At 44.5% G+C, this 14,179-nt stretch overlaps 1 protein-coding gene across 1 annotated transcript in view; it reads left to right on the top strand.

The window, feature by feature from the left end:
- The window catches only part of LOC146359227 (protein eyes shut homolog), a 187,907-nt gene that overhangs the window by 142,618 nt on the left and 31,110 nt on the right, over positions 1 to 14,179 (top strand). The gene's annotated exons all lie outside the window — the stretch shown is intronic.

Raw genomic sequence — 14,179 nt, 5'->3', positions numbered from 1 at the left:
CTAGTGTGACATAACAAGTCAAACTAGAGATGGGTGAGAAAATAGTTTCAGTTTCTTTTTGGAGCAGAATTTATCCAATTCACACCTCCTGGAAACAAACATAAACTAGAACACAAGCTGTGGTCTGAGGTCCATACATTGGAATTGAAACAATGGGAGGATAAGGAGATGAGACATAGATATTTATTAAGAAGATCTGCAAAAGGGAACTAGTCTGAAACTAGTCTGCAAGGGTATCAGGCGACCCATCCTAGCCCTGTTCAGCACCATCTATGTGATTGCCACCCCTCAGTACCACACCCATACAGCTTTGGAGGAAGCCTTCCCATGATGTCACTACCTCCCAGAGCCACAAAACTCCAAGTGGATGGGGAGAGTTAGTCTCAAAAGTGATTCGTATATCTCCACTGGGTCTCATAGCCCTGAGTGGGAAGCCACAGACGTTGCCTATCACCATAAAGGTACTTCAGGATGCTCACCAGTCCTTAACCACCACTAAAAGCACCCACAGATACTTGCCAAATCAAATGTGACTAAATCAACCTACAAAACAGCAAATGCCACCGAATTAACCTATGAACATTAAACAACTACCCTGCCTCTCTGTACAGTGTAAAGTAGGCAAAAAGACCTGTTGCCAATGGCCGATCAGGCACCAGGGCAAAAATTCCTACTCAGCCCCAAAAAGTGACCAGCAAAGCTCGCACTACTTACAGGGAGAGAGGGGCTCCATGGACTAATATCATGCTATAAGCCCCACCCCTCAGTCAGTGTCAATTGTGTGTGGATACTCGCAACGTGCAGGTAGGGATGCTGCAGAAATTCTAGCCAGACTAAAATGAGCTCAGCTTTCTAAGAATCCAACCTGCAGAATCCTCTGCAGAGCGGCCCCCTTCAGGCTACACAGAGGCCGTGGACTTTCAGATCTTTTTTTTTTTTTTTTTTAATTCCCTGAAATGTATGCAAAATTATTCACAAGAAAATATACAAGTTTCTTCTGAGGCTGATAAATATACACAGGGCAAAGTTGAACAGAATGGGAGACAATACACTAAAGGTTACGTACTAGTGTAAATTACATAAATTGTTGCAAACCCTCTTACAGAATTCTTTGCGTATTTTTCCGCGTAATAAAAAAAAATTGAATCCATCTGTAAATGGATGACAGAACAAAAGACGTGAATCCACGAAACACAGACGGAGTGGATTTTACATAATCGTACTATATCCCTACGCCTCGCCCCTCTTCGCCTGTCCATTTTCAATTTTCTCTCTGGGCCTAGATGAGCCAAACATGGGGGAAGGTATTTTCCAGGCTTGCAATGCAATTCATGCACCAACAAAAATGTGTTCAATAAATGCATACATTTGAAAAATGTGCATTAAAAACGCATACATCTGAAAAATGTGCACAAATATGCTTGAGTCAATGGGAGAAAAATGCACTTATTTAAAAAAATGCACACAGTTGATAAGCACATTTGGGAAAATGTGCATGGAGCATCTATGAGCTCAAGTTTTGCCCAGTCACCCACCCCTCAGTCAGACCATCGGTCAATCTTGTTCAGTATTGTCTGCACCGACTGACAGTGGCTCTCCGACTTCCCCAGCCTTGCCGGGATTGAGCCTGGGACCTTCTACATGCCAAGCATGTAGTCCACCACTGAGTCAAGCCCTAGTAGGAGTTTCATTGATGCAACTTCTCCTTCTACTACTTGGTATTTCATTCAGTGCGAGGCATTGCAACATTAAATATATCAAGTGGTTGACAGCAAACTGGCTTGGTGGTGGTACTTCTTTTGCTTCGCCTTCTGAGGTTAGTCTATACATTTGATAAAATGAAATCGGACTGGGTTGGTAGAATCCTGAGATGGTAGAATCAACTCCACCACTTCAGAGTATGGGATGATAATAGTTTTAATGCACCTGTATTATTTATTTATTTTAATCCTTGCAAGTAGAAAATAAACTTTCTCTCTGGGTTATAGGGCTTTGTCGTTTTATTTTCAGGGATAATTTTTTTTAATATTGAGGAGAATTAAAAAAATGGCATCCTTCATTTTGCAGTCTGGAATGTTACAGTCCACTTTGCCATCTCAGAATTCAGCTACCTCATTCTGCTGCCTGTGTAGGCTAGGCCTAATTGTTAACATTCCTTTAGGTTCCCTTTCAAATATTATCCACACTAATTGCCTTTGAATAAAAACACTTCCACCTACAGGATTTTTTTTTTTTTTTTTGGTTATTTAGTAGACAATTGTCTAAACTCAATTCCCTCTTGTACAGCCTGTGGAAATCACTCATCTATTACGGAAGATGAGCAATGTTTTGGCTTATCTACACACCTTAGTTCCTAGTTCTTCTTAAATTTATATACCTTAAGTCGGCAATGTGGTGTCTGCAGGCTGGAAAGCACCCCTGGACACTTTTCATAGAATCATAGAATAGTAGGGTTGGAAGGGACCTACAAGGCCATCGAGTCCAACCCCCTGCTCAATGCAGGTACAGTTTTCTCTGTACCCAAAATTCCCTTCCCCTCCTAGTTTTGCTTTGTTTTTACTTAACACATTTTCTTATTGGTAGCTGGGACTGCTATGAAATAGGTTTCTGTTAGTGCTGAAAACTGTGGGTTCAAAGGAGTTCTTTAGGGTGTTGGGGATTAGACCCCACCTCTGTCTTGTACCCAGTCTTTGGGGCTAGTTACTTGTCCTTTGCCACTCCTCCATTTGTGGCGGTGCCCAGGACAGTTTCTCAAATAGCCAAATATGCCCACAGCCCCAAAAGGCTGCTTACTCCTGCACTAAGTAATCATGTACATCTCATTTGATAGCATTATATCATGACATAATAGGATGAACTAGTAATTTTTTTAAGATTAATTTTCTCACATTCATTGTGCCCATCCCTAATCCCTTATAATTTCCTTAGAATTATTAATGAATTTTATTTGAATCTTTTTTTCTTCTAAACAACAAAGCACCCAAAAATTGATTGCTCTAAAGAGTAATCATACCTATATAAAACTTATACATAAGCCTTGTGGTGGTTGTAAGTCCCATTCACCTTCAAATTATTATTGACAGACCAGAAGTCACAATATATTTGTGCACGTGTGCCCATCTCAAGTAAATTTCTGTTACACTTGCCTGCACACCCACTTGAAGGGACAGCCTTCAAATATACATTCACTTTTTGTGCAGAGTTAATCTGAATGGATTTTTTTCCCAAACCAACCTTCATAGAATTTCTGCAGAGCATATATAAAAGCAGTATCTTGCACGTGGGCTGAGATACCTGCTGAAACACATTGGGATAAGTTTTTGATATCTCTCACTGTTGAAGGGCTGATCTTTTGCCTGTAGCCTTCAACGGAACCATTGACATTCGTTATTAAAGATAAAACATTTGACAGATGTCCCCTCTACATCTGAATTCTTTTGAAAGATCAGTTCACAGAAAAGCTCATTTGCAGTTCCATAATCCCAAGGTTGAATGGATAAGTTGCTTTCCTTTGAAGTAGTTGATCTCAGGTACTGGCTGGCACGATCACAGATTTCAAGTGAAGTATCACACTCCATCATGTTTATCTCAATTGAATCAGTTTCAGTCTCAAAACTGTAAGATGACATACAGACTCATTTATCTGTATGCAGCGCTTGGCTCACCCACCCCAATGCTTTGCTGCCTGGGATTCTTCCTGCTTGTAGGTTATCTGCAAAAACGACTTAAAATCAAATCAATATTCTCCTCTTCCCCCCCCCCCCGCCCCCGATGATGAGTCTTTATGATGTGCTTCAGGAGTTTAAAATAATAACATTTCATATTGCAGGACAGTCAGAGCATGACATTTACCTTCATATATACATACACTTTGGGGCTAGCAATTACGCTAGCTAAAATTTTAAAATGTAAATTTCTACAGGTTTTGACATTAGTAGCTTGCTCTTCTTCCTGCTCAGTTATATGGGTAAAGGTTTGACCTACTCTTGCAGAGTGGTTTTTATGTTTCATCTTGCTGAGCAGTATAATTATTTTAAAGGTGACCTAATCCTCAGCATATTTACTTTGAAGTAAATTCATTTGAAGTCATCTGAGCTTGCTTCAGAGTAAATATGTCTAGGACTGGGATATGAGTAGAGATGCTTGAGGAACTATTTGCGCTACGCTATTTGCGTTCCCCTTATTTTCGCTGTAGTCTACATAAATGTTTAATGTTTAAATGTTGCGCCACCGCCATTTGCGTCCCTGCTAGCCAGCGGCCGGATGTCCGGCTGCTGGCGGAGCCGGCCGGCGGCTCCGCAGAATTACTGCGGAGCGGAGTTGGCCGGCCAGGATTCGGGGGGGAGGGACAGAGTGCCTCCCCCCCCAGCCAGAATTTCAGGGGGAGGGACGGAGCACCTCCCCCCCAGCATCAGCTGCTGCAGTGTTTCAGGCAGGATTTTTTCCTAGCCCTACCTGGAGACACCAGGGATTGAACCTGGGACCATCTGCATTCAGAGCAGAGGCTCTGCTAGCAAACTATGGTCATTCCCCATGAGCTTTTGCATGCATGATATACATAGTTTAATAACATAATATAGGAAGTAGGGAAGGGAGAACCATAGCTGCATGCTTTATTCAACTCGGGAAAAGTGCACATTTTTAAAGTTGTGCATTTTGCAAGTCTGGGAACTTCTGAACACTTTTGGCGAACATGCGCTCCTGTTGGCATTCACATTTGGGTTTGCAAATGGGGTGTGTTCGAGTAATTTACAAACTGAAATGAAATTCTCATACATCCCAAACGGGAAGTGCTTTGCAGGAACAAATCAATGGTCCATCTAGTTCAGCATCCCATTTCCAATGGTGGCCAGCTAGATGCAAAGGAAACTACCATATACCACATGGGTGGGGAACCCCCAGCCCACGGACCGGTTTCAGCCTTCCAGGTCTCCCCACCCAGGCTGCAGTAGCCACCTCTTCCTCCCTGAGGTCCTGCCCCTTGGAGAGGAGAGAGGGGAGCTCTGCCCTGGAAGAAGGGGAAGGGCTTCCATTAGGAATTGTTGCAGTGCCTGGAGCACTGTGAAGTGGCAGTTCCCAAAGGCTCCCCCAGAGCTTCTCCATCTTCGGCAGTGGCTGCAGTGGTGAAGAGAGAGCTGCTCCATCAGGAACTACCACTTCAAGACACCCCAGAGTTCAAATGGTGCCTTTGGGAACTGTTGCTTCAAGGCGCCTGGTTCCTGAAGGAGCTGCTCTCTCTTCGCTGCTGTAACAGTGGCGAATAGAGAGAGAGAGTAGCTCTGGCAGTGTGTGTGTGTGTGTGTGTGTGTGCAGGTGTGTGAATGGGGGGGTGTCTGCGTGCGCATGGGTGGGGGCGGGGAGGCCATTGCTGCATACCACCCCCAATGTGCTTGCCCAGAGCCAATGCAGCCTTCAGACTGAAAAAGTCCCTCCAACCCTATTATATCAGGTCATAGTATTGTCTGCTCCAATTGTCAACTGCTCTTCTGGGTCCCAGGCAGCTGTGGCCCTCCAGATGTTGTTCGACTTCAACTCCCATCAGGCCAGCCAACATAGCCAATGGTGAGGGCTGAAGGGAGGCATGAAGCCCAACAAGATCTGGAGGGCCACAAGTTGCCCATTCCTGCCTTCGTGTAACTCTGATTTTAAAACAGTCTTCTCACTTGAAACAAAATAGGGCCAGATCTACAACTTGTGTCATATCATTAGGATCCCATCAAGATAACGCTATATCCCTCTAGCACATTTATACCCCATAGGACACACAGTGACATTTGTTGTGGTATTTTGTATAATGTGGAATAAAAAGCAGGAAATAACACTAGAAAAGCGGTATATGAAATGTGCAATGTGCCCCAACAGTTATCAGTGCACTTCAATACCGCTACAAAGCAGTAGTGTAGATCTAGCCTTGTCATGGTAAAGGTCTGATATAAGATTCAAATATTGGAACTTTCTTTGCAAACTGAAAAAAAAGCCTTGTTCATTTGCATTCAATAAGGAAGAGGCAGACACTGGCTTAGGTTAAAACTTGGCCACAAGTTTTATTTAATTAAAGGTATGCAGACAGGTTGGGAGTGGGAGTTGTAAGGCCATGGTACCTATTGCTCTAACTCATCCAGGGAGCTGGTCTGGTTGTCCATGCCACATTCAGCCCCCAGATGTTCAGCTCACACCTAAGCCCCATATTCTGAAGTGTCCCAGTTGGGCTTTTGTTGGTTCCAGCATGATTGTCAATTCCACATTTGCCCAAAATCTACTGGGTGGTCCCCAGTCATCCCCAATAACGACAATCAGCTTTCTTCGCTGCAGGCCTCAACTCGCACTCATCTGCTTTGATCTGTCCCCACCAAAGTTGCACTGGATGAATGCAAAAACAACAAAGGGGTACATGATTATATGCCAGTTTCTGAGGAGATATCCCAGGGAAGGGGAAAAACATTCCAATCCTCCACTAATCTGATTAGAAGTATTTCATGGCCTCCAGTAGGATGACCAACAGATGCCTGGGGTAACCCTGCATACAGAGGGAGGCTAGGGGGTTGCTGATCTGACCAGAATTAGGCTGGACCATATGAGCAAGGCCTTATACATGCTGGTCCAAATCCCATTCTCGCAAGACATGACTTCCTGCATCTCATGAGTTTTTGGTGCTGAAATCTTACAATGTCTAGGATTACCAGCCATCATGAAATTTCCTTGGCAGTGGTCTGTACCACTGATCAGGGCGAGGTGCGGGCTGTCCAGTGTTCTCTCAGCTGCCACAACCTCCCCCCACCACAGTGAAGTATGGCTGGTAGCCCTTCAACTCACCAGTAAAGTACCTAAGGGTGCAACCCTATGGCCACTAGACAGTGTCTAGATGGCTATAGGATTTTTTTGGTTTCTGAGAACTGAGCTTGGAGCCAGGGCTCTGAGCTTGGTTCCCAGAAACCTCACTCCCCCTCCCCTCCCTCACTGCCTTGTAGGCAGGGTGGTTCATCCCTGTCTCTGTGCTCATAAGGGCAGTGCAGAGTGGGCAAAAAGGGGGTATTCCCAAGGGTGGGGAGGAGACCATGGAAGCATCGTTATGATGCTTCCTATGCACCATCTGGCCTACCCCTCCAGCTCCAACGTGCCCCTGCTAGATAGCTGAAATCAGCTGTCTAGCTGCAAATGCAGGGCAGCCAGAGCGCGGAGGAGAGGATCCCCTCTGTGTTCCACCCGCCCTGCATTGGATAGTTGGCTGCCTCCAAGTTTTGATTGTGCCCTCTGATAGATATATGTATATGTATATGTACACACACACACACACACACACACGATTAGCTAGTTTTTGAAGGGCAGAGAGAATAAAATATCAGCTCTGGATTGTTGCTTTGCACACTGCGCATCATCAATATTACTCAGAAATGCATTTCCCATTCTCCCTGCTTTACATTTCTACAGCAGACTAATCCAAACGTACAGTAAAAAAAAGTTACGTAACAGATGATTCTTCCATTTTGGAAATTAAATGCAAAATGAAAATACATTTCTTACTCCTAAGTAGCATGCATTAAGATTGCAATACATGGATAATTTTTTATTTATTTTTTTGTAAAGAACAGGATAATTTAAAAATGTGAGAAGCCCTATTTCAATTTTAAAAACATTATGTGGTATCTGATAGCTTCAATATCTATAAAAAGTTCCTTTCAAGTTAAAATATGGGAAAGAAACTATATTTAGTCTATGGTCTCCTAATTTAAAATACTCCTGAACACCCTTGTTCAGTTTCTACTATTATTGCAACTCTATGACATCATCATTATCATGTAAATTATAAGACATTAGAGATAAGAAAAGAAAAATGAGGCAGAGTGGCAATATACCTGTATATATCAAACACGTTATGCACCTTTATGACTGCTGCCTAGTAGACATGCTGATCTGGTATCATAGGAGTCTCAGCAGTGCTGTGCCTTCCTGCATTGCTGGGAAAACTAAAGAAATCCCAGGTCATGTGGGAGGATCCCAACAGAGTTGCTTCTGCCTGCACTAGGGTCATGCTTTACTGGATGAATGTTGGCAAGAGAAAGACCTGCAGCATGGACACTTCTGACATGGCCCCAGCCTTCTTACATTATTCCAACACCAGGTCCCATACACTTGAATTACATGTATACCAATCCTAAGTATTGCTATTATTTCTCTAAACCTTTCAGCAGAACTAAATAAAATGTGAAGATTTCTCTACTGTGGGTGCTTCCTGATGACACTTGTATTGTGCAATCACCCTGCCTGATTCTCAGAATTTTACAGGGGGTCCAGCTTATGTTGTCTTCTACTTGTAACTCTCCTGTGTTTTCCCACCACTTCCTCCATCTTTTTTCCTACCGCCTTTCCTACATTAAGGAGGGAAAGATGGAATAGCTCCACAATGGTTTCTAACTGGTAGTTCTAAGAGTGCTCCATCTGAAAGCACCCAATGTGTCTCTTTTTCATCTCTTCCTCAAATGAGTATGAAGGAGGCCTAAGACAATGTGAGGCCTGTGACTAGGGATGTCAGAGAATTCCGCCACGGATCTCGGTGAGGCCAAATGCCAGTGCATTCGGCCCCCCGAACTCTGGGCGGAATGGCCTGCCACCCCCCCGCCACCCCCCCCGTGGATCCCCCCCGGGACGAGACTTACCTGGGGTGGATGTTCCGGGTGGCTGCGACAGCTGGTCTTCCGACCAGCTGCCGCCGCCGCCATTTCCAGTCTTGTCTTTTTTTTCTTTATTTTTACAGAGACGTGATAGGCTACGTAAGTTTTTACATAGCCTATCACATCTCTGTAAAAAAAAAAAAAAAGACGAAGAAAAATAAGGAACGCAAATGGTGGCAGCTGTAGCCACCACCATTTGCATATGCATTTATTATTTTTTTTACTCAGACGTGATAGGCTACATAAGTTCTTACGTAGCCTCAAACGTCTGGGTAAAAAAAAAACAAGCGTATGCAAATGGCGGCAGCTACAGCCGCTGCCATTTGCGTTCCTTATTTTTCTTCCTCTTAGTCTACGTAAATATTTATGTAGACTAAGACGAAGAAAAATAAGGAACGCAAATGGCGGCAGCCGTAGCCGCCGCCATTTGCGTACGCGTTTGTTGTTGTTTTTTTCCTTACCCAGAGCCCTCTGCAGCTGGAAATCCAGCTGCGGATGGCCCTGGCCTGGGCCTGGCCGGCTGCTCCACGGAGCCACCACGGAGCAAAGCCGGCTTTCGAGGATTCCGGGGGGGAGGACCGGATCACCTCCCTCCCCCCCGGCGAAACCCGGCGGAGCCAGGTAAGCAGGGTTTTGTACACCCCTACCTGTGACATCCTCACACTGTGTATTTCCCTGCTCCCACCTCACAGAATTGCCTATCAGTTGTGGGAGTAGGAAAATTTGCAATGCAATGATATCATGCCATACATTAGAAGTACACATTTACTGAATATTTTCAGAAGAAGTGGCCCCACCCTCACCATCAACAAGCTTGCCAGCTCCACACCTTGATTTCCATGTATTTAGTGGAAGGAAGGTCAGCCCTACCATTATGCAGATGAGGTGGTTGCCTCAGGCAGCAGATGCTGGGAAGCAACAGCAAGTTGTTGGAGGACATGGCTATGTGTTACACAGCATTCCTTACACTCCCTAAGTTATCCTGCTGTCTTCAGGTGTGGTGAAGGATGCTGTCCAATCACCTGTATTGAAGAAATATTCAATTACCATCCAGTCACCTTTTGAACATGGAATGGGAGGGGGTCACTTCAGGCAGCAAAACCTCATGGGCTGGCCCTGAGTGGGAGGTCTGAATGATGGGGCCAACACACATACAGCTGTATGCATATATGCTCCTACATGTGACTGGGCACCACGATCATGCAGAGCCCCCAGTTGTGTGGAGAAACCTACTCCATACAGCTGTATGTTTATAGACTCCTTGTTCAAACTTTCCACCAAATGCATGGAGGTTGGGAGGGTGGAGCTGGTGGACATACTGACATTGGGGGCAGGTCAGCAGGCATGGTCATGCTTCCCCCTGCATGCATTCAGTGAATAACCCTATACTGTTATCCAAGGCATTATGGAGAAGAGTGGAGAAAGCAAGCAAGGATACTTCCATCCAAATGTTCATTTGTTCCTCCATGAAAATAGCGCATACATATACAGTACAAGGTATTCTCACTGTTGTCTCCTTACTTCCACAAATGATTTATTAAGGAACTCAGATGTAAACATCTATGACAGTATAGATAACTTAACGTGAATAGATTTTTTTTTTTTTGCACAGTATAAGTCAACATAATGGGCAGTATCCAATGTGACACTACCACAAACGTAAATTATGTTGTGCTAGCACCAATAGCATTTGCAGGCATGACAGACTTTCTGAAGAAACCCGTCATGCCTGCAAACACTACTGACATTGTACTAGAGGGATACTAAACTAGTACAACGTCATTTTCATTTGTGGTAATGCCACATTGGATTTTGCCCAAAGTGAATGATCATTGCTTTATCATATAATACACTTTACTTGACATTCCATTCGCAGCCTTTGGACAATAAGCAGATTCCCTTAGAGCTGCAACTGATGAATAGTTAAATCTGGACAATGTGTTTATGTCAAACTGAGAATTCCCTATACACAGTGCCTTTTAGACCAACGGGAAGGCAATTTCCTATAAATTGCAACATCCAAAGTGAATTTATTGGTGGGGTGGGGGGATGACATTGGAAGGGGACAAAATGAGAGACTGGAGGGAAGACTCAAAACTTTCTAAAGCTTACATTGCCATTATCTTCTTAAGCTTGTCTCCAGTGATGAAGGTATGAAAACATATTAAAATGAAAGCTCAGATCCTGAAGAATAATGGATACAAGTAGGGATGTCAGATAATTCCGCCTGGATTTTAAATGGGCATGAATTCTAACAAATCCGGTCTGCGGAATAATCCTCGGAAAGGGGCGGCCAGGTCGACCCAGACCGGAGCTCAAGTGGACCCTTTTTTTTTCTCCGCCAAAGGGCAGATTTTTCAAAAATAATTACGAAAATAAAAACGTGAATCGGAAATGGAGGAAGAAAGACCGTGAGCGGCTTTACCCTTTTTATGAGGCATTTTCCGGAGGCTTTCTTTCGCTGGGGCTGAGTCGTCCACGGAAATTCTCCATCTTTTCTGTTTATTGTCTGTGGAGGTCAGGTCAGGTCAGGGCAGCTCTGGTGAGGTCAGCTAAGGTCAGGTTAGGTGAGGTCAGGTCAGGTGACCGGAAGTTACGCAGGGAATCCCTGTGAAGGGCTTTACTCTTTCGGAGACCGAGGGCGTGCGGAAAGGATTTTTTGGCAGGAATTACAAAAGTATTTACATAAGTTCTGGAGCCAAAAAAATGGGCGGGGGAATCCGGGGCAGGCGGACGGCGGAATGGGGAGGCCCTTGGCTCTGTGGCATCCTTGCGGAGTGCAGCCGCTCCACAAGGATTTGGGGGGGGGAACGGATCGCCTCCCCCTCCACAGATTCCCCACCGGAACAGACAGTGGGGAATCGGTACACCCCTAGATACAAGTAAGAACCTATTCACATCAGAGTGAGACCTACTTCCCTGTGGCACACTCCCACTGGTGAGGTGAATAAAGCAACAGCATGGACAGGGCCAAGCGACTGAGTTTTTAATTTATCCAATTCTTGCTAATATGTATTAAGTGCCCTACACTGTGCCCTACTAGTGGACTCCAGCAGTAGAGAATGGTAGCCCTTAACTATATCAATCAAGGTTGTGTTCAGTGCCAGCTCCAGGTTTTTGAGGGCCCTGGCTGGGGCAGGGCACCCTCATGGGTAGGGATGTCGGAGAATTTCTCCACGAATCTCCAAGAGGCTGAATGCCAACGCATTTGGCCCCCCAAAATTGGTGGGGAAATTCTCCGCCCCCGCCCCCCCCCCCAGGATGGGATTTAACTCATGCAAATGTCCCTCTCGGCAGCGGTTCGGCAGCAGTGCGGCGGCGGTGCGGCGGCGGCCGGTCTTCCAACTGGCTGCCACCGCCACCATTTCCCAGTAAAGTAAAAAAAAAAAAAGTGATAGGCTACGTAACGATTTACGTAGCCTATCACGGCTAGATTTTCAGTCAGCCGTGATAGGCTATGTAAATCTTTACGTAGCCTATCACGGCTGACTTTGAAAAAAAAAAGCGCATATGCAAATGGCGGCACCCATGGGCGCCGCCATTTGCATTCCTTATTTGGGCATGGGTAGTCTACGTAAAGATTTACGTAGACTACGGCGAAAATAAGGGCAATGCTAAGTAAATCTTTACGTAGACTACCCGTGCCCAAATAAGGAACGCAAATGGCAGCGCCCATGGGTGCCGCCATTTGCATATGCGCTTTTTTTTTTTTAAGTCAGCCGTGATAGGCTACGTAAAGATTTACATAGCCTATCATGGCTGACTTTGAAAATCTAGCCATGATAGGCTACGTAAATCGTTAGGTAGCCTATCACGTTTTTTTATTTTATTTTTTACATAACTTTTTTCTTTCGTGGCCGGAGAGGCGGGGCGCTCCCCCCGGCCAGAATTTCGGTGGGGAGGGACGGGGCACCTCCCCACCCGCCAAGAATTTTGGGGGGAGAAACGGAGCGCCTCCCCCCACCACCGAAAACAGCTGCGGGACCAGGTAAGGGACTTTCGTCCATCCCTACTCATGCGCCCCCTCCTTTTGTGAGTCTACCTTCTCATTGCCATTGTCACCAGCTGCTATAGCTCTTCCACCTCTTTCTTATCATTTCTACCACTTGCTTGCTTGACAGGCAGAGAACCAGTGAGCAAGTGGGCATTGGCATCTGCTGCTCCTCCTTCTCACCACCACCATTGTCTGGGCCAAAGCGAAAGGCAGGTAAACAAAGAGGTTGCAATGGTGGAGGAACAACTCCAGGGGCTCTTGTACTGGGGTGTGGGCCTTCAGCAGGTGCCCAACCATGCCTACCCTTGATGGCAGCTCTGGTTGGGCTTGTTGTTTTGGGAGGGTACGTACGCCCCCACACCCAGACAGTAGGACAATAACTGTGTATATTTGCTTTTCACATCAGAATGAAAATATACTCCAAAAGTGGAAGTTTGGTAAACAGAAATTTCATAAAGGGGAAGAAAACACCATGATCTGCTGAGGTGCTAGCAGATCAATTTTCTACAAGGCATGCCAACTGCCCTTCTGTTCCAAAGGACAAGTCTCCCACAGGAACTCTTGTTACCGTTATTTTTTAAGCAGTGACACAGATGGATTATTTCCTGCTGCATTGGAAGTAAGTTTTAAATATTAACTGGGAGTTCTTGGTCTGCTATGCAAGATTTATAAACAAAAAAACATTCTCACTGCACAGTACTAGTCAAAAATGCCATCCAGACAAAACAAATTCTAGCAGGAAAAGTTAGCACCCCTTTCAGGCAGGATTTTTGTTTTAGTAAAGATAAGGATGGGAAGGATCTGTGAAAATAACATGCATAATTGTGCACATTACAATAGTGTTTTTACTCCTGCACCAATTGTTACTGTGCCCATTAAAACTGACAAAACAAAGCAAAAATATCATCAGGAAAAAAAGGCAAATGGCAATATTTATTCAGCTGTAACTTTTTTCTAATGTTGATTAATGACTCGCATTGTTTGTCAGATGTGCTTTAAGGCACTGATGTGAGATGTACAGTGTTAGGCCTCATAGAAAATATCAAGATTAATGAGTTATGAATTATTACCTCTGATTACTTCTGCACTTATGTCAGATAGAATCACATCAAGTAGATATAGGCTCTTTCTATAAGATGGTGGAAGAAGGAACTGTAAGATAGATAGATAGATAGATAGATAGATAGATAGATAGATAGATAGATAGATAGATAGACAGACAGACAGACAGACAGACAGACAGATAGATAGATAGAATCTGTGTGTGTGTATGTGTGTGTGTGTGTGTGTAATGATGCTGAATTTTGTTAGTCTCCCTTTGGGTATTTGGGGATTAATAGCATATGAAATGATTCAGAATTATTTTTAACCAGAAAAATTTGTTTAGATTATTGGGTTATTGGTTTTGTTCTCTTCATGTTTCCCGGCAACTGGTATACATATAGGCATATTGCCTCTGATACTGGAGGCATCAGATGGCCTCTGATATGGCCTTCATGACTAGTAGCCACTGATG

The sequence above is a fragment of the Heloderma suspectum genome, chromosome 1, assembly GCF_057233095.1.
Source record: "Heloderma suspectum isolate Gila_16-S chromosome 1, 16-S_ref, whole genome shotgun sequence".
NCBI lineage: Eukaryota > Metazoa > Chordata > Lepidosauria > Squamata > Helodermatidae > Heloderma > Heloderma suspectum.
This window is presented reverse-complemented; position numbering and strand designations above follow the sequence as displayed.